This window comes from Pongo abelii, chromosome 5 (assembly GCF_028885655.2).
Source record: "Pongo abelii isolate AG06213 chromosome 5, NHGRI_mPonAbe1-v2.0_pri, whole genome shotgun sequence".
Lineage (NCBI taxonomy): Eukaryota > Metazoa > Chordata > Mammalia > Primates > Hominidae > Pongo > Pongo abelii.
Window position 1 is genome coordinate 105,090,354 of NC_071990.2, and position 22,357 is coordinate 105,112,710.

Here is a 22,357-nt window from a genome sequence, read left to right on the forward strand (position 1 = left end):
TAATTTCTCCAGTGATTACAACAGGATTAATACTGGTAATCATTTGTTGATCCTACAGGGAAATGATAATAGTACATCTATACTAAAGAATGCTATGCATCAATAAAAAATAATACAGCAAATCAATAGATGAGGACATTGAAAGACTACCAAGATATTTTACTAAGTACAAAAATGTTTTGGGATAACATATATAGTATATGATATGACATCACTCATTTTAAAACTCCACAAAAGAGAAGTATACATTGATACATACATACATGCATATATGTATATAATTAAATACATCTGCAAATACATAGAAAAATAGTCTGGAAGGTATCCACCAATTGATGATAGTTGCTATGTTTGAGAAAGAAACTCAGATTAGAGAATCAGACACTTAGTACTCAAGATAATCAAATCATTGGTTCTATTTGAGTTAAAAATATGACATTGAATTTAAGTACAACTTATACGATTATAATTTTTAAAAGAGAAAAAGAAAACAGACAAATTATACTGAAGAAGTAAACTAGTCTTGTAGTGACCACTTTTAGCACCAGCAAGTGAAGGCAACCATAGAAGAAGAAAAATGATTTTATCTCTGACATTTGAACCAATGAAAGGATTCTTGTGCTAGAAAAGAGAATGTGGTCGTGGTCTTCTTTAAAGGAGAACTAAGAAGCTATTGCCTAGATACTCTCCCTTCATTCCACAAATGTGGGTAAGAATGCCATTGAAGGACTGAAATGCAGTGCTGCTCTCCCCAAGTCTCCATGGAGCTCTGAGCTCTAAGAGGTAATTTTAGGACCACCTCTGAGGAGTGGCATCTAATATCACCTAGCATCTAACTTAGATAATCACGAAATCTAGACCAGAGTCCATGAATGAAAACTGCACATTTCCTTTAAAGTTCCTTAAGGAACTTTCTTAAGGTTGTCATTTTTATTTTCTCTTACCTGTTCACTTGTGCTTATTCTTACGAAGAGAAATAAACCAGGAAATTGGGGAAACCAGTCAATATTAAAGGAGAAAAATTTGCCAAGACATTAAATTAGTGATGGTGGTTTTATAAAGCAAAGGCAAGCAAGATATTCAGGGTTCATTGGCGTGGAGGCAGAATGATAGTTCCCCAAAGAGGTCTCCATCCTAATCCCTTGAAACTGCAAATATATTACTTTATATAGGAATGGGAATTTTGCAGATGTAAAAAATCATCCTGGATTACACGGGTGAGAGTAATGTAATCACAAGGGTCTTTTTAATGTGTCAGAGAGAACGAGAGAGAGAAAGAAGATTTAAAGATGTTATAATCCTGGCTTTGCAAATGGAACAAGGAGCCACGGGCCCAGACATCACACAACCCCACCAACACCTTGATTTTAGCCCTGTGAGACATTTTATATTTCTGACATGAAAAACTATAAGACAAAGAACTGTGCTGTTTTAAGCCTCTAAGTTTGTAGGGATCCTGATTTTGTTCCTATACTTTAGGTACTAATGGGCCTTAGAAAAATTTCTTGTCATACCACTTTATATATTACAGATGAGAAAATTGACAGCTAAAGAAGTGAGGTGATTTGGCACTCAGCTATTAATGAAAGAATTAGGACTAAGATGTTCTGACATCTCCAGATGATATGAAAGATGGAAAAAGGAAGAGAAAGTGTTGCTCACCTTCATTTTCTCTAAATTTTTGTGATTGGCAAATATAAAAATTGAGTAATATCAGGTACATGCTAAGGTTAACCCACACTGTATGCACAGCAAATGCAACATATTAGTAAAATCTGAGGACTGCTCAATGCAGAGTTAAATTTTCAAGAGAAGATGTATGTACAGCTAGATTTTAAAGTAAATTAGAGATATTCATTTTCTGGTTTTCTCTAAATTTCTCTGTAGTAACTTTAAAAAGGCGCAGTAGTGAAAGATAAAGGCACAAAGATGGGTTCTTTCACATAGTAATGGATAACTAACCAAAGACTAATAAAAATTCAATGATCGTGCTGATTAGATTATTCTGGATTGTTTATCACTCTGCAGGCAGTGCCCATACCCAGATTCTATTACAAATTATGCAATTAAATGTAGCTTTGGAAGTTATATTTGCATCTCTCACAGAATGTCTAATTTGTTCCAATAGTGCAGAAGGATAATGTCTTGAAAGTTCCAAGGATCAAAATAATCATCTGAGGCCTTTTAAATAAACTTTTTTTTTTGTATTGATAACTAACACACACAAACAAAGCATAAGATAATAAAAAAATCTTTCTATGAGTTTAGTAAAATTCAAGAATTATGAATTACAAGGCTTTTGAAATGATAAGTTTATAACATGAACTTGCTTGGGGATGCTCTAAGCCAATACATTGTGATACTTTTATTTCTGCCACTAAATCTTTACAATTAGACAATATGGAAAAATATGTATTATGCCAAATAGGTATATAAAAATAAAAGTACTGAGAGGCTATGATGATTTGGATCCTTTTTATATATGCTGGGATATCTTGAAATTAATGTTTCTTAATCTATAAGTGGAGAGCTCCCAGCTGGTGTGCTTCCCATCTAATTGAAATGCATAAGGATGAGTCAACACAACCTTATTTGTAATTAAATTTTGGATTTAGGTTAAATCCACTTGCATCATAAAAGCTTGTGGACAAATCTCTTCTTAGCAATAATTCAAATACAAATATTCACATTTTATGAAATGCTAATTTTTGGACACTGGCAACAAATAAGAATATACGCAAAAAATAGTTAGACTATTATAATGAAAAAACATTCATCCAAACTGACATGTACTTTGAGATGAGTTAGTTTTGCAATTTCTCATCCTAAAACATTATTTGTGTCATCTAATATAATTCAAAATCCTTCACTAGCCTGTAAGACTGGGAATAAATTCACAAGCTTATTACTTCTTAGTCATTTTTTTGATTAATAGTATCTCTTCTAATGTAGATCTACAGACTAACTTAAACATAATGTGGATATTTACAATAAGTAGAGAAAAAAGAAAAGAAATATATGATTTAGCGAAATCCAATACTTTCGGAGATTTTTTAAAAAGCTGAAATTAAAGTATAAAGCTTTTTCGTGGTTGTACATAGGCCTTGATCCCAAGCCCCACACTGAGGAGGGTCATTGTGAAGGTTTAGCTTTGAGTTTTAATATCTACCATAAAAGGATCACCCAGGGAAAATAAACTATCCTGAGAGGACTTTTAATAAGACTGTTCAGCTATAATATTCTGTAAAAGCTCCCAGCATCTTTTATACAGCCTCTCCAAGGAGATAGCAGATTTTAAATAGAAACAGGAAGAAATGCACAATTTTCCATTCACCTTGTTTTTTAAAGCCCTTAAAGAGTTAAAATAAGTTTTTATATCTGGCTTCCTTTTTAAAAAATATCTTAACTGGTAAATTATGATCAATAATAACAGAATATTGTAAACTATATGCAGGTTTGTATCTTCCTAATGAGGGGCAGACCAGTTAACGGTCCAGGCGTAGCAGTGTAGCTTTGGTCTGGTGGCTTCACAGTGTCGAGATCCTTTTAACTTACTACTCCATCATCCCCAGACTTCTGCCTTCCACGCTGCACCCCCAACATGGCCTCAAAAATTGCTCTCTACCCTATCTGTGCTGCTAATCATTAAAGAAATGACCTAGGCATCATTAAGCATCAATTCTTTTAATATGCCAGGGGTTGGGCTTAGTGACAAGGCCATACATAAACATCTCGTAAGCTGGGAAATGAAGTCTTTACTCTGGTTGTCTTTTAATCCACCTAAGTTATCAGGGTGCCGTTAGTTTAGAGGAGAGAAAATAGATATTAGGAAAAAATAGCAGATCTTTGCCACGTCATCCTAGTAAAATTTTGAATAAATCAATATAGTTCAAAATTATAGCTGGGGTTAATTTCCTTAGGAGATGATAACTTTTACAAATGGTTTCAAATAAAACAATAAAACTTTTTTAAAGTGTTGATATGTACATATATATGTAGATGTATATGCAATAGCCATGCATATGTGTATATATAAATTATATATATATTTGTACCAGAATTATGATCTATACTTGTTTTATTCAAAGAAATTTTTATATATAAAGCCTTATGTTGCCATAATTCCTGGAAGATTAAACAAAAAACTCTTAATGACTTTTGCCTCTGAAGAATAGTTTAGAAAAACTTAGCATTGTATGCCCATTTTATTCCATTTGAATTTCTTATATGTACATATTGTTTTTAATTTGAAATAATTGTTCTAAAATTAAAATATCAAATAAAATGGCACTTTTACTTTCTGAGTCCTTAAAGGGGTCCTTAAAGGACTTTCAAAAACATTGAAAATGGTGACTGTAGGTAAAGAGTAAGGAAAAGGAAAATCCAGCAATTTTGATAAAAAAGATATTTTATGCTAACTATCTCTAGTAATGGCCACTAACCTTTGGTTTCCATGTGTGTGTCTGTTTTGTTTTGTTTTTTGTTCATCCTGAATTCGTTTTAAAATTTCATTCTTATCCTTTTTGTTTCCCAAATTGAAATACAGATTTTCATAAACATCTCAAGTTTGGATATTAAAACATATCTATATATATTTTATGCCTATAAATAATTTTCCTTGCCATTCATATATTTTATTTTTAAAAATAATACACTGAGTTTCAAATGTATATTTTTGTTTTCCCATCATTTCCATGTGTGACCACTGCTTCAACTATGTCCTCCCTAATTTCATTCATACTTAAAACCAAGAAAAGGGTAGAGTTCCATCCTTAACAACTAAACAGGCACTTTGGACAATATATTTTTGGCAATGGAACATGGGCAATATTTATCAAACATGGCAGGGAAAGTTCCCACTCTGTATTATAAAAAGGAAAGCCAAACATCAACTGTTACAAAAATAAAATAAGATGGAAAATTTTAACAAACTTTAAACTATTTTCTTTCTTTTCTTTTCTTTTCTTTTTTTTGAGACGGAGTCTCGCTCTGTCGCCCAGGCTGGAGTGCAGTGGCGCAATCTTGGCTCACTGCAAGCTCCGCCTCCCGGGTTCATGTCATTCTCCTGCCTCAGCCTCCCGAGTAGCTGGGACTACAGGCATCCATCACCACGCCCAGCTAATTTTTTTGTATTTTTAGTAGAGATGGGTTTCACCGTGTTAGCCAGGATGGTCTCGATCTCCTGACCTCATGAACCGCCTGCCTCAGCCTCCCAAAGTGCTGGGATTACAGGCGTGAGCCACCGCGCCCAGCCTAAACTATTTTCTTAAAGAGATTTCCTTATTCAGAGATCTTGAATAGCCTCCTAATCAGTCATACAGAAGCAATTCTTTATATAATTTATGAATGTGGTTTTCATTCTGGGAAGAGAACTACCTTTTTCTATTATTGCTAACATTTTTGCTTTAAGGTCTTCTATAGGACTAGGTCTTTTTGGTATTGTAAGAATATTTTCCTCCTTTTTTTTTTTTTGAAAGATTCTTTACCTTTTGATCTTGGTTTTAATGATTTTATGTCTTTTTCATTCTGGTTTGAGTTTTGTGCATTTTTGGCTGGAGTACCTTATATAGATTTCTTCACTGGAGTTTTCTTCAGTTTCCTCATCATCAAAATTATTGTCATCATCTTCTTCTTCATCAGCAGTATGTTGTACTTTTCTCTGTGGAAACTTGCTACCACTCCCAGGGGCAGATCACTTTTCAGATATACTTTATGGTTTTACATCCTCCTCCTCTTCATCTTCTGACTCCACAGCCTTCCTCCACAGCCTAAAAGTGCTGTCGACTAATATGCACAAGGTCTGAACTACACTGCAATTCTAAGACCATGGGTAGTACTATTTAAAATCTCCCAGGGAAACAGTTGGCTGTACAGACATTTTTTTTAACATTGCCAGTGTTGCTTTAATTGAGCTGCCTTCATAATTCATTATCCCTGTTTCAATAACATTAAATTCATTCCTGGTACCGGTCTCTAAACTGACCATTCTATTTTTTTTTTTTTTTTTTGAGACGGAGTCTTCCTCGCTCTGTCGCCCAGGCTGCAGCGCAGTGGCCTGATCTGGGCTCACTGCAAGCTCCGCCTCCCGGGTTCACGCCATTCTCTTGCCTCAGCCTCCCGAGTAGCTGGGACCACAGGCGCCCACCACCACGCCGGGCTAATTTTTTGTATTTTTAGTGGAGACGGGGTTCACCATGTTAGCCAGGATGGTCTCGATCTCCTGACCTCATGATCCGCCCGCCTCGGCCTGCCAAAGTGCTGGGACTACAGGCGCCTGCCACCGCGCCCGGTTAATTTTTTGTATTTTAAGTAGAGATGGGGTTTCACTGTGTGAGCCAAGATGTAAACTGATCATTCTTAGAGATAACTGGTGTTCATTTTCATCATTATTCATGTGAAAGTGATAATCTGTCAGCCTTTAGTTCACAACCAAAAAGATAGTTCTGGGTGCTCAGGGGGATCATGTACATGTCCATTGAATCTTCCATGAACTGGTAGCACGCATTTAGGTGGGAGATAAGGCAGAGGAAGGTAAATGACCACTGCCCCAGAGAATAGCCACACAGGATGGAATCACATCACGGTTAGATACTTTAAATTGTTTCTTTTAACTTTCAGAAAAAACAATCCTCAGGTTAAGGAAAAACAAACTATATTCATTCAAAGACTAATTTCTTAGGAAGTTGTAAGTATATGAAAACAAGGGTGTGTGCCCAGGAACTTTATCAACTATAAAAAGGATTATCACCTCCTACGATGCCTTCATATTACTTGTTCTAACAACAAGATTTGCCATTAGTGCAACTTGCTACAAAGTAGGCTTTAGTGAAACTTTTAAAGCAGACAGTTAGGTATGATTAGGGTGTGCTATTAGACACCACAAAATATAGGAAAAAAATACTTTTAACAGGGATTGTCTGTCAATGCCTGAAATTTACTTTCCTAACTTCACATTACTTTCTCATATATTACAAATTGTCCAATCCACAGTAAAAGCTTCAAGCAGGGAACCTTTTTAAAAATAAAGAGTGAGCCATTATCTGAATATCCCTGAAACAGAAGAAGTAATCTTGATGATGGTATGCATGTGATATAGAAAAGACATATATATAGTAATTAATTCTAAAAATATCATGCAGCGGAAAGTCTACTGGACAGGAATATAACCTTGATGGCATTTCTGATTTACTGTATGACTCAGAAGCAGCCTCAGTTTCCTCCCTTGCGAAATGAAGGACCTAAGTGGAAACCCAGTGGAGAATATTTCTGACCATTGTGTCAGGGAATTTGACCCTGAGTCACTGGACTGCCATTTCTCTACTTTGTGTGGTAACTAGTTGTAAATCCACAGAGCAAGGAGATAGTGAATATAACTTTCCTCAGTCTTGCCTATTCTAAACTGGGAAACACCACGCTATCTCTTTCAAAGAAGATTTGGGTCTGCTAATTAAAACATGAATCATTGTTCACTAAAATTTCACATTTGTATCCTTTGAAAGTAGAGCCATTTCATTCCTTCTTGTGGGTTTAGATCCCTTTGCAATCCATACATATGATGTACTTAATAGTTAAATGGTCCTTGCATTTCCTACTCTTAGCTGGCTGCTAAAACAGATGTTCAAAGTGTAAGCTATTTTAATCCAATCTAGCATATTTGAGGCCCCAAATCATCAGCAGCCAGAATCTGGAATTCCTTTGCTACCTCCAGTCCTGAGTGGGTCTAGTCAAGCTGAACACATCTGTAAAATGAGTGATATCTCATCTACTCCCCTTGTTTTACCTGTACTAACTTGATAAAATTATACTCTTGTCCCATTTCCCTAACCCCACCTACTTCCATTGGGACCAGGAAAATCACCCCAAACCTTTTCAATCCCATATCCTAAGGAGTTAACCTTATAGTTGCATCTCTAACCACTGCTTGGTGTTTCACTTCAATCCGGATATCAGCTTCTGCATAAACCAAACTTAGTATCAGAATAAAACAATTTCCCAGGGCATTCTGCTGCCCACACACTATCCCCCTTGCTTAAGCCAACAGCCTAAATGGGCCTAAGTGCACTAGGTCTCCTTAGACATTTTAATTGGGCTTTCTAGTCACTGTCCTTGGGGACCACCACTATACTTAGTGGTCTAAACTGAGCTTAAAACATTTCTACTGTCCCCTGGGTTTATGGGTGAAGATCCAAGATGTTTTACACCTAAATCCTTGTGAATTGACAATTATATCTGCATTGATACCCTCTTTCCTACTTACTGAATTCCTGCCACCTTCCCCTAAAACTAGATGTTAACCTTATACTTGGAAAAGCTTTTTCTCCATGTACATTTTTTAATGTCTTTATGGTATGCCCAGGTAAAATAGTGAACAAAAACTAATTTATTCCAAAACCATTCAATGTTCTAAATAATTTTAGATATTCCTTCTCTTACTTAAACTCCTATTTAAATGATTTGACGTTGATATGGTATAGATAACGAGGCTTGTGTGTACTTGTCAGGATCACTTACATTTAGAATTCCAAAAGCTATTTCTGAATTTTCAAATTTTCTTGGTAATTCAACATCTCTAAAGAATAATGAAAACTGAACTATGTTTGAATGATTCATAACACACATTCCATAAAAATGATATAAAAAACATATTTCATAGAATTGCATTATCTATATATTGTTACTTTAAAAACAACAAATTTTCCACATTGGCCAATGTATTTATCTTTAGTAAATATTTATGTGTACATATGACATGTATAATATATATTAATGTATTTTTCAATACCAGTATTGTTCATATCATATTTTCTTTTGTAGTACTTATTAATAGTTTAATAATCAGATTGAAATCATTGGAAATGTAGTTTTGACTAAATAGTTTAATGCAGTTTGACTAAATGTAGTTTAATGACTAAATAGTTGCCTCACTAATCTAACATTGCCATTTCCCAAAATTAATGCCCTCACTTCTATGCCAACCACTTTCTCTATACATAATGTAGGAAATGCTTAATCAAAATAGTGAATAACTTCGTAAAGCTAAAATATAATTAAGAATATACAAAATTAAAATCTAGTTTTCAATCTATATGAAGCATATCATTAAATATTCAATGTCTTCCATTTTCATACAAATTAGGAATACAGTCGTTTATATTAGAAGACTAAAACTCAGGTTTCTGAAGTTAGAATGAAGAAATGCTGCCTTGAACACAGAAAATTATAACTGGATAGAACCTACATTTTACTTAGCTATGGCTTATTGGCTTATATTTTTAAATTCCTTTGTGACAACTTCTTTCTGTGATCTATCACAATTTTAGAACCTTTTGAGCTTGATGTCTTAGCAAAGGTTTAAACTCTGTCAATCATTCAACAGTCAGATTGGCCCTGCTTGGAAAAGGTTTAATAGAAAAGAAGTCATAAATCAAGAGAAAAAAAAAAACTCAAGGAAGATACCCTTAAGGAATTACCTTATAGAAAGATAAATTATCCTAGCCACAAAAGGGGAGCTTGGGCTTTGTTTTCTGTTACTGTGTGTGTGTAATTTTTTTGTTATTTGGTTTTGTTTTTAATAACTAAAGCTATATTTCTGTTGTTTTTCCTTTTCCAATATAACTAAAATACATTAAAATCCTACCAGATTATTTAAAATGAAATATTTCTACAAATAGATCTTAGTGACAGGAATTTCAATTTTTTTGAAATAACATTTCTAGAGCATAGAGGAATACCTGCCTTGTCCTTGCAGCTGCCCTGAAATTAGGCAACAAATAGGTCAGTCCTCACCACTCATCTAACTGATTGGAGAACTGAAAAGTTCCCTTCTGCCTCAATTCCAGCCCTGCTTTTTTTAATGCATATCTTCAAAGCTCTTTCTAAATCTCAGAGTAAAGGGACTAGTCAAAACCTAATAAAAATTCAGCAGATCATTATAGCGATTGCATTATTTTGGACTGGTATTCATGCCGCAATCAAATTTCCCAAGCCTATGTGCTTTTCCACACAGTAGTTTCAGACAGAGTCTTTTGTAGATATCTATATGATTTTGTTTCTTTTTACTGGGCAGACAACAAAGAGTTCCTACAATAATAAAACAAGGTTCATCATATTTTCTAAGGGAGTATATGATGAGATGTTATAGCAATCAAGCAACAAAACATTGAATGCCTCCTGAGTTCCAGGATGTGTACTGGGCACTGGATATACAGCCTATATTGCATCTTAATCAAACTTCAGCAACATTTAATGTAGTTGATCGACTCAGAAATCCTTCCTCCTGGGTTTTTTGACACTATGCATTCTTAATTTTTCTCCTACCGCTTTGTATACTTCTAATCAGTCATTGTTGCTAAGCCCTCTCCCTGTGCCAGATTTCTGAACGCTGGAATTTCCTATGACTTCCTCAGTTGAAGGATTCTCTTCTCTCTCTCCCAGGTGATCCCATTCATTCTCCTGGCCTTAAATACCATCAATATAGTAATAATCCATGTACATGCTTTTTAGCTATTTTTTTTGAAAGTCGAAGAGTAGGACTCAAATTATTGCTGATCAGAATTACTTTGAGAATCTTTTGAAAAGTCACCTTCTTAGAGAACAACCTACCACCTTTTGTTACTCCAGCTCTGACAGAGGTTGCTGTTTCTTTGATAACCAAGTAAAATATCTGGCTTGTATTTCAGATCTATGTTATAACAAAGACAAGCTGACTTGTTATGGTAAAGTCTAGCAAGATGAGAAACTTGCCACTATGAGAGGACAGTAGAGACTGAGGCTGTTGAAGAACCATTGGAACCAGCTCAATGGGCCTGCAACTTATCTGGCATATATTCTCAGTAAGATAAAGGGGGAGAATTCTTCAAACTATTTAAACCAGTGTTGTGTGTGTGTGTGTGTGTGTGTGTGTGTTGTAATCTAACTGTGATTTATCTTTAACCTAGGCCTTCTTTCAAATTCCCAGACATTTCAATATCTCCACCTGAGCATTTCACAGCCATTTGAAATATAACATTCAATTTGACTTCCTCTTTTCCTAATTGAATACCCTTTATTTCCTTCTCCTGCCTGATTGCCCTGGCCAGAACTTCCAACACTATGTTGAATAGGAGTGGTGAGAGAGGGCATCCCTGTCTTGTGCCCATTTTCAAAGGGATTGCTTCCAGTTTTTGCCCATTCAGTATGATATTGGCTGTGGGTTTGTCATACATAGCTCTTATTATTTTGAGATACATCCCATCAATACCTAATTTATTGAGAGTTTTTAGCATGAAGTGTTGTTGAATTTTGTCAAAGGCCTTTTCTGCATCTATTGAGATAATCATGTGGTTTTTGTCTTTGATTCTGTTTATATGCTGGATTACATTTATTGATTTGCGTATGTTGAACCAGCCTTGCATCCCAGGGATTAAAGACTTACATGTTAGACCTAAAACCATAAAAACCCAAGAAGATAAACCTAGGCAATACCATTCAGGACACAGGCATGGGCAAGGACTTCATGTCTAAAACACCAAAAGCAATGGCAACAAAAGCCAACATTGACAAATGGGACCTAATTAAACTAAAGAGCTTCTGCACAGCAAAAGAAACTACCATCAGAGTGAACAGGCAACCTACAGAATAGGAGAAAATTTTTGCAACCTACTCATCTGACAAAGGGCTAATATCCAGAATCTACAATGAGCTCAAACAAATTTACAAGAAAAAAACAAACAACCCCATCAAAAAGTGGGCAAAGGATATGAACAGACACTTCTCAAAAGAAGACATTTACGCAGCCAAAAAACACATGAAAAAATGCTCATCATCACTGGCCATCAGAGAAATGCAAATCAAAACCACAATGAGATATCATCTCACACCAGTTAGAATGGTGATCATTAAAAAGTCAGGAAACAACAGGTGCTGGAGAGGATGTGGAGAAATAGGAACACTTTTACACCGTTGGTGGGACTATAAACTAGTTCAACCATTGTGGAAGACAGTGTGGCGATTCCTCAGGGATCTAGAACTAGAAATACCATTTGACCCAGCCATCCCATTACTGGGTATATACGCAAAGGATTATAAATCATGCTGCTATAAAGACACATGCACACGTATGTTTATAGCGGCACTATTCACAATAGCAAAGACTTGGAACCAACCTAAATGTCCAACAACGATAGACTGGATTAAGAAAATGTGGCACATATACACCATGGAATACTACACAGCCATAAAAAATGATGAGTTCATGTCCTTTGTAGGGACATGGATGAAACTGGAAACCATCATTCTCAGCAAACTATCACAAGGACAAAAAACCAAACACTGCATGTTCTCACTCATAGGTGGTAATTGAACAATGAGAACACATGGACACAGGAAGGGGAACATCACACACAGGGGCCTGTTGTGGGGTGGGGGGAGGGGGGAGGGATAGCGTTAGGAGATATACCTAATGCTAAATGACGAGTTAATGGGTGCAGCACACAAACATGGCACATGTATACATATGTAACAAACCTGCATGTTGTGCACATGTACCCTAAAACTTAAAGTATAATAATAATAAAATAAAAAAATAAAAAAAACTGAAAAAAAGTAAAAAATAAAAAAAAAGAAATATAACATTTGAATCAGAATTCTGATTTTCCCACTTGAAACCAGTTCTTCCTGTAGTCTTTTCCATCTCAGCAACCTTTCACTAGTTCCTTAGAGCCATAAACTTAATCATAACGCTTAATTCTTTTTTGTTTGACATCAAACTTACTAAAACCATTTACAAGTGTCATGACTGGTATCTTTAAAATGTATTCAGAATCTGTTCACACTTTTCCATCTGCACTTCTATCACACCCAATCCACTTTCATCACTCTTATTTTGCCAGGATACTTAATCTTCCAGCTTCTACTTTAATCCCCATCTCTAGTCTCACACCCTTATCCTCACCCAACACACAGACGCATGGATTCATTATTCAAATAACAGAGAGTAATCTTTTGAATACATGAATCTGACTAGGTAAACACACAGTGCTGCTTTAGAGCCTTTAATAATTTCCTTTTTTATTTCAAATAAAATCCAAACTCGTGATCTTGAGGTGCCCCTGACACCATTCTAATCCCATCTCTTGTCTCACTTCTGACTTTCTTTGTTCCTCTTAGTTTCAGGACTACTCCAAGTTCTTTACTATTTTGTAGCTGTTCCCTCTGTCTGGATAAATCTATTTCTGGCATTCCACGAACTTAGTTCCTTCTCATTCGTTAGGAGTAAACTTCATTGCTATTTCCAAAAAGAGTCTCCACCCCCTGCACTGATATTCTTTCGCAAAGCACTCTATTGTCTTTAACGCACCAACACCGGTTTGTAAACAGTTTTATTGAAGTATAACTGGCAAACAATAACACATATTTAAATACTAAGTTTTGACCTATGTATACTTCCATGAGGCCATCACCAAAAGTAAGAGAGTGAACATATTCATCTTTCTAAAATTTCCCTCATATCCTTTGTAACAATCTCTCTGCCCACACCTCCTCTCTTTCCACCATCCCCATCCCCAGGCAACTACTCATCTATTTTTCATCACTGTAGATTAATTTATGCTTTCTGGAATTTAATGTAAATGGAATCTAATCCAAACACTTTAAACTGGAATTCCAAATGTGTGTAAAACAAATATTTTCTCTATCCTTAAGATGCTGAAAAGGAAAACACACACACACACAAACAGAATTATAATTAAGGTGAAAATGTAGCTGTGTAAGACAGCTATAAACACTTGTGTAGGGGAGGCAAAGACCATATTTTGTTGCCAGAATCAAGAAAAGGCTTGTGAAGGCGGTAATATTCTGAGCTCCACCTTGAACAAGATTGCATTCTTGATAGGTGGAGTTGGAAAGAGGTAGACAGGCTAGCAAAGGAGCTAGCATGCTGGTTAGAAATAATACCAGGCAAAGGAACAATATGACCAATGGAATGAAAGAGAAAAAATGTAAAGTTTTTGTGGGGGGAACTTAGTGATCTGTTTTGAATGGAAGTTTCTGAGAGTATAAGGGAAATTATGCAGGTGTATAAGGGCTGGTGCTCAGAGGGCCTTTTAGGGAGGTGAAAGAATTGGCCTTAATGCAGTAGGCACAAAAGCTTTGGAATCCAGTTCCATTGAGATTTTGTGTCAATTATCCAAGAAGTCAACACTCTCACAAATATTCTTTTTAACACTCATTCTGTGGAATTTTGGGAAACATGTTGACATATTAACTGAAACCCTGGAATAATCAATGATGAAGCTCAGCACTATGTCTTTTCAATTGCTCTCTTACCAAGGAATTGCAATCCGGAAGCCCAGGAATTTGTTATATTCCCCCAATCCCCAGATTTACACTATTCTTCTTAGTGATACTAGCTCACTTTTGTAAAATTAATAAGTGAAGATTACAATCTTTGGGAAACAAAAGAATTGTATGTATGGTATAGTTAAATACTTTAAAGTCTTCACTATATGTATAATACCATTTAACTTATGCAAATATGTATTTGTTTAATCCTTGAATAAGGAAGGGCTTTTAAGAAAAAAAATTAATGATTTAATCATAAAATAATTTAAAACATCTATACTTGTATAAACAACATGGAAAGGAAAAAACAAGCTAGGAAAGATATTTGTAAAAGACAAATTGGCTTCTAGGCAGTTTTGCTTATCGATGATAAATCCTAAGTGCTTGCTAAAAGTTTTGAATGGAAATATAATTAAATCTCTGGGTGAGAATCTACCTGTGAACTCCCTCAATGAGCAAAGAGCTTCTGCCTGTAAGCTCTGGAATATGTCTGATATGACATTTATAGGAAAGTTGAGGTGACTTTAAAACTGTGCTCATTCTGCTACCTTAAACTGAAATATGGAAAACACACTAAAGTACTGGAATCTACAAAATAAGTAGGTACATCTTCCTGTTCAACAATTGTAGTAAAAATTGGGAAAAATATATTGTATTTTGATATTGAAACCTTTCTCTATTATGGTATATAGTGCAAAATTATCCTAAACTTAAAAAACTAAAAGCTGTGACCTTGAAATTTGAAAAACCAAAAGTATGATCATGCTTGGCTGATTCCTATTGTGGCTGTGGGATCTACAGCATTTGTATTATTGCATTTATTATTATTGCATTTATTACCAATTCTCTTTCATTGCAATTTAAAAGACTGGAGAAAATTCCAGTATATTTGAAAAATTGAATCCACAACTTCAATATTTTCATAAAATCTACAGCTACAAAAATATTTTTCTGTGTAATTATGTGGCATGTAACTTTGATCGTAATGTACTTATATGCCTAAGGGTTATTTTACTTGTCCCAAAAGAGTCAATGGATTTCTTAGCAAAATAATAGCGTAATTATACTTTTCTGGTCAAATTTATCTTTGGGTAATTATAGTTTTTGACTGTCCTAAATCTGAGCCACTGTGCTTTCAGTCAGACTTGATGTTGCTCCTGGGTAATAGAATCATTCTGATGTTGTGTTGTGCATTGTGTAGCAGATGCCACATTTTGCCCTGGAGTATAATATAGCGGAAGGTGCAGCAGTTCCGACATATCTACTTAACAAACTTTGTGCAACCATTTGAAATAAAAGACACCATGCAAAGAATGTTTATTCAAATGAAATATATGCTGTATTAAAAAACACAATGATAGCATTCCCTTGTATATTTCTATATAATTATTTCTATATAATCAGTTCTTTTTCAGTATCATCACCATTTTTCATTCATTCTTTGAAAAAATAATTATTAAACTCCTACCGTCTACAGCACATTGGTATTAAATTGAAAACAAAATTTTACATAATTAACTTACAAAATTTATAGTATAATAAAGAAAACAGACCTACTCAGGATCATTGTAAAACAAAATAGGATATGTAGTAAAGTAGGTAAGTTTGCTTTATTCTACCTTGAGGGACCATAAGCTTTTCAGTCAAATGCAAAAAGGATACCACTTTCATACAAGGCAGTATTTCTTAACATTAATTGAGTTGTGTAAATTTCCTGATTTCTACCTGGAAATTTTATAGTTTTTTTTTAATTTTTGTATGTCTTATGATAAAGTAGGGATTTGAGTAAATATTTAAAACTTGCATGTTTCAAGTATTTACAGTACTGAAGTAATTGTTTTTATGTGTTTAATGGTGTCCTCTTCAAAATTCACATGTTGAATCATTAACCCCCAGTGTCTCGGGATGTGACCTTAGTCATTTAAGATGTAACTAGCAGCGTTATTCACAATAGCCAAGATATGAAATGAACCTAAGTATCTATCAACAGATAAATAAAGAAAATGTGATATGAATATACAATGGAATATTACTCAGCATAAACAAGAAAGAAATCCTACCATTTGTGAAGACATGGATGATCCTGGAGGATATGATGCTAAGTGAAATAAGCCAGACAGAGAAAAGTGAATACTTCGTGATCTCACTTATATATCTAAAATCTAAAAAAGTTGAACTCATAGAAACATAGTAGAAGGGTGGTTACCAGGAGAGGAGAAGGAAGGGGAAGTGGGGAGATAAAATGGGGTTTGGTCAAATGTCTACACTTGCAGTTATAAGTTGAATAAGCTCTGGAGACTTAATATATAGCATGGTAACTATACTTAATAGTAATGTATTATATTCTTGAAATTTTCTAAGAGCGTAAATCTTAAATATTCTTACCATCAAAAGAAGGAGGTAACTGTGTGAGGTGATGTTTATGTTAATTATCTTAACTATAGTAATCATTTCACAATGTAGACATATATCAAAATATCACATTGCAAACCTCAAATATATACAATTTTTAGTTGTCAATTATACCTCAATAAAACTGTAAAAAAGAAAAACAAAACAAATTAGATTATACTGGAGTAAATATGAATGGTGTTCTTATAAAAAAGGAGAACTTGGAAATAGACACACAGAGAGCATGACACATGAACATGAAGGCAGAGACTGGAGTGATGTGTCTATAAGCCAAGTAATGACAGAGATTACCAGGAAACCTTCAGAGGCTAGGAGACAAGCATGGAACAGATTGTCCTTTACAGCCCTCAGAATAAACCAACCCTGTTGATACCTTGGTTTCATACTTGCAGGCTCCAGGATTGAGAGACAATAAATTTCCATTACACTACCAAATTTTTTAAACTATTATACTTCTTAAAATATTTATAATATGAGTATATAAGAAGATAAAATTTGGCAATTTTTTGGTACAAATGATTCAATGAAACATTAGTTATATAACAAAGTATGTATTTGCTGATAAATACATTTTTACATTGGATATTTTATCATGTTTTTTATTAGATATCAAAATATATATTAACTGTATATTAAAATTTAGGTTGAAATAGTTTTGTGTTTTGGCATCAAAAATGGCAAAAAAAAGCTACATTCTTGATGCTAATGTTTAGAATTCTTGGATTTTTTACTCAAGGGAGAAATAGATTATGAGTGCACTACAATAGAGAGATGAAAGGGATAAAGTAAAAAAACAATTTTTTAAATGAGTGCACTACCATATTTATTAATATGTACTCAGAGTCTATCAACCAAGTAATTTTAAAAAGAAATGTATTTAAATTCTTTTATATATTTATTTTTAAATCATACAAACTAAAATAAATACTAGTAATTGAAAACTATAAAGCACTATTAAGAGAAATTATAAGGACATACTATATTCATGGAAGATACAATTATTGTAAATGTATTTGTTCTCACCAAATTAATATATAGATTCAAAGAGATTCTAATGAAATGAGAACAATTTACTAGGGAAAATGAAAGGCTGATTTAAAAACTTCTATGGAAATACAAATGGAATAAAGACAATGAAAAACTACACAGTTGAAGCACTCATAATACCAGATTTCCATGTATATTATATCAAAATAGTAAATATGACTTTGTGGTATGTATACAGGGATGGATAAATATACTGATGGAACTAATAGAGTTTATAGTCCAAGATCAATTTCTAATTTTTCCAGATAGCCATAAGACCCTTTCAATATAAAGATACAAGTGTTTTTTCCTGGAAAGTATTCTTATAGTGTTAAATGTTAATTAGGATACATTGCTTTGTTTATCCTTTTCAAGGACTCTATTTTTTGCTAGTCTTCTATTTCAGTTACTTTCTCTCTGGTTCCTTTTACATTTTGTGGCTAACTCCCATTTCCATTCTTTTGGTTATTTTCTGGCTTTTCTTCAATGCCTCTTACTAAATATTTATTTCAATCTGTATTCACTTTGAGCATTTTGTAAGTTTGTCATTTCTCAAAAGCTTCTTGCCGTGTTATCTATGTCTTTCTTGAATTCAAACAACTCTCATTTTCTTTCTTTTCTTTTTTTTTTTTTTTTTTCCGTCCACTTCTATTCTTAGGCTTTTTATTTCAGACTAATGATTTTTCCACGTTTGTTTTTGTTTTGTTTTTGTTTTTTAACATATCCCCAAATGTGGGTTTGATATATTTGATTTAGTTCAGAGTGTTAGAGATTTCTCCTTTTTTTCATATTTGATTTTAGAGAAGATCTTTTCATCAGGTAAAAAGTTTTAATTTTCTGTTTCCTTTTGCCAGTGGCTTTGAATAGATAAATGTTGCTTGTGTCTATGCATTACATGAATGGGGTTAAAATTTGGGGGTTGATGGAAGGAATTCTAGTTTTGGGCCCCCTCTTACATGAGTGCAGTTAAATGCAGTTTCCTTAATAAATAGCTTTTGGGGGAGATTGCTAGGGGAAAACTTTGGATTCTTTTATTTTTCAGAATCCTAAATTTTCTCCCCTCTTTCTTTTCCTTTTTCTCGTTCAGTCTCTTAATGCCACCTCTGCCTTCATCCAGTCTCTAAACGCCTCCTCAAGTTCCATGTTTTAAGTCCCTTACTAATATTATCTTAAGCTATGGGATTTAATTTTTCAAGTTTTCACTTTGGGGGTGGACTTTTCTTAATGGAGATGATTTTAGCTTTGTCTTTCTTTACTTTTTCTTTTTTTTTTTTCCTATGCAAAGGCTTCCAGCAAGATTTCAAGAGAAAGCTTGTTTGGAAATTGATGTTTACATTTATGGTTAAAAAAATTCTGTTTCCTAGTAATGATGGAGGCATGGAATTGTATGAACTTTTTTTCCTGTTGATTTGTAGGGTTTTCAGTAAGATGAGTGGAGACTTTCAAATTTGTGCAGTCACCATTACTTTAGCTACCAATGTTAATTTTTTTTTAATAATTCAGCCACATTCTTAACTGGAGAAGGTATTACTTAGAAGTTGATTTGGCTTCCAGCCAGACTAATAGCTTAAATTAGATAGGAGTTTATTTTTTGCCCTTGGAAAAACCTGAGGGTAGGCAGTAAAATGGTGACAACAAGGCTACTGAAGACTACTACTTGTTGTCACGATTGCACCCAAGATTTGTCACTTTTATCTGCATATCTATCACTACTGTGTAGTTCCATCCTCAACACTGCCTCCATGTTACAAGATGCTGATGGTTCAGTCATTACTTTAATGTTTTGAATAGGAAGAGAAAAATGAAAGTAAAATGGGGGCATTCTCTCAGATGGCTTAGCCACCTTTTAGAGTACTCTCAAAAGTCTGCCCAATAACTCCTACTTATGTCTAATTAGCCACCACTGCCTACAGGAAAAAGGAAAAATGTATTATTTTAGTTAAGCGCTCTCCTAACCCCATTAATGTTATTGTTCTCTTAATAAGGAAACGGGCAAATGATACCTGGTAGGTACTACAGGAAATAAAAGTCTTTGTTTAGATAATATGAGTAGCTTGGTTTTACTCCAGGCCTAATATATTTCTGTTTCTAGGCATACATTACCCTAAGTGATTATGTATTTCAAATGGATATTAGACAAGATATATTTGATTCAGCTAACTCATTTTAAATCTGTACATGCATTAACCATATTTTATACTAATATGTGTTAGTTCAACTTCATATAACCTAAAAGTATTAAGTCAGCAAAATATGGCAAATTAAAAAAATCTTATAAATTTGAACAACTATTTTAGCCAGAGAAGTCAAATTATTGTAAATTTTTCAGCTATGCATGCATTTGAATAATCTTTCATGTTAAATAACTATATTTTAAGCCTAATAGCTCTAATAATAGTTTTGTTATATATCTTTCCACTTGAATCATTCAATATTTTACCACGGCCTAGAAATTTCTGGTTAGCAGTATAACTGTCATTCAGCTTTTAGTTTCAGAGTTCAAATTTTAATTAGTTGATTAATACTGAACTTTTACTACCCTGAAGACCGCAAGACAGTGAATGGCTAAGTTAAACCTGAAGGGAAGTAAAGGGAAAAAGAGGTGAGGGAATAAATATAGAATAGAAAACTGGAGCAGAAGGCAGAAGGTGACAATTTCCATTCCAGACAACATTCCTAGGCATTGTTCTCTGAGCATGACACATTAGGGAAAAAGGGGGTTCCCCACTCTTTCCCCTTGGTGGTTGCAATCGTCATTTACCAGTAGTCAAATTACCTCTTCCCAGTTTATTTTTTGGATTCCCAAATCACTGAACCCATCTTCCAAGCTTCCTGTACCCCTTTCTTACAAAAACACATATTCATGCATTCATACGAAAGGAGTATAAAATTTTAGAGGGTTCACACATACTCTCTGAAACTCATCCAGAAGTCTCAAAGTTGGGAGCCTCTTAAAAGTTGAGTTTGTCTACTAGATAAAAGGGAGGAGGGAGGAGATTATTTCAGGTGGATAAAGTAAATAAGCAATATGTTCAAGTTGCTTTAAGTTGCTGTATTTGGGCACTGCCAATAATTTTCTATTTATTTCCAAATAACAGGTTTTGTAGGAGAATTATGGGGATAAATTTATGGATAAAAGGTGTTGAAATATGATGAAATTATGCTGAATTTTGAACTGTATTTATGTATTTATTTTAACAATGGATAGAAATGCTTTTGAATTTCCAGGCTGTCCTCCTGCAATGGACTTATTTTATTGCCCTACTGTCTGCTATTTTACAATCCTTTCTGTGCCTTATTTCTGCTTATGATTTGGAAGTTCTGTTTTTCTAACTAATCATTTCCCAGGAGTTAATCATTGGAATGCCCTTTCTTCCTGAATATTCACTCAAAAACTATACTTTCTTATTGAAGACCCATGACACAGCCACTGGAGGCCACGTGCTGAACAAGATGAACCCAATTCTAGCCCTCATGCAGGCTATCTTCCATCAAGAAGATGCAGCCATTAAAGGACTGATTAAATAATTAGTTAGTGTCATGACAAAATTGAGACCCAAAATTCATACAAACAATCAATGAAACCAAAAGCTGGTTTCTTGAAAAGACAAATAAGCTCAATAGACTACTAGCTAGCTTAACATAGAAAGAAAGAGAGAAGGCCGGGCATGGTGGCTCCTGCCTGTTATCCCAGCACCTAGGAGGCTGAGGTGAGTGGATCACAAGGTCAGGAGTTTGAGACCAGCCTGGCAAACATAGTGAAACCTCATCTCTGCTAAAAATACAAAAAAATTAGCCAGGCGTGGTGGCAGGCACCTATAATCCCAGCTACTCAGGAGGCTGAGGCAGGAGAATCGCTTGAACCCAGGAGGTGGAGGTTGCAGTGGGCCAAAATCTCACAGTTTCACTCCAGCCTGAGCGACAGTGCAAGACTCCGTTGAAACAATGAGAGAAAGAAACGAAGAGAGAGAAGATCCAAATAAGCACAATCAAAAACAATAAAGGTGACATTACAACCAATCCCAATTCCTAGAAACACACAGTCCCCCAAGATTGAATCAGGAAGATATTGAAATCCTGAACAGACTAATATTGAGTTCCAAAATTGAATCAGCAATTAAAAAAAAAAAATCTACCAACCAAAAAAAAAAAAAAAAAAAAAGCCCCAGACCAGACGGATTCACAGCCAAATTCTACCAGTTATACAAAATAGAGCTAGTACCAATTATATTTAAAGTATTCTAAAAAATCAAGGAGGAGAGACTCCTGCCTAACTAATCTGTGAAGCCAGCATCACCCTGATACTCAAACCTGGCAAAAGAACAAAAAAAAAAAAAAAAAAAAGAAAACCACAGGTCATTGTGCCTGATGAACATAGACACAAAAATCTTCAAAAAAAACCAAACCAAATCCAGCAGCACATCAAAAAGTTAGTACAACACTGTCAATTAGGCCTCATTCCTGAGATAAAAGGTTGGTGCAACAAATGCAAATCAATAAATAAGATTCACCACATAAACAGAATCAAAAATGAAAACTATATGATTATATCAATAGATGCAGAAAAAGTGTTTAATAAAACCCAATATCCCTTCATAAT

General features: G+C 34.4%; 1 long non-coding RNA gene across 1 annotated transcript in view; it reads left to right on the top strand.

Annotated features, from left to right (window-relative positions):
* The window catches only part of LOC129060010 (uncharacterized), a 132,890-nt gene that overhangs the window by 58,737 nt on the left and 51,796 nt on the right, over nucleotides 1-22,357 (top strand). Inside the window, exon 4 of the long non-coding RNA XR_008526317.2 lies at nucleotides 10,680-10,832. This is a non-coding gene — a long non-coding RNA (uncharacterized LOC129060010). The remainder of the gene's footprint in view (nucleotides 1-10,679; nucleotides 10,833-22,357) is intronic.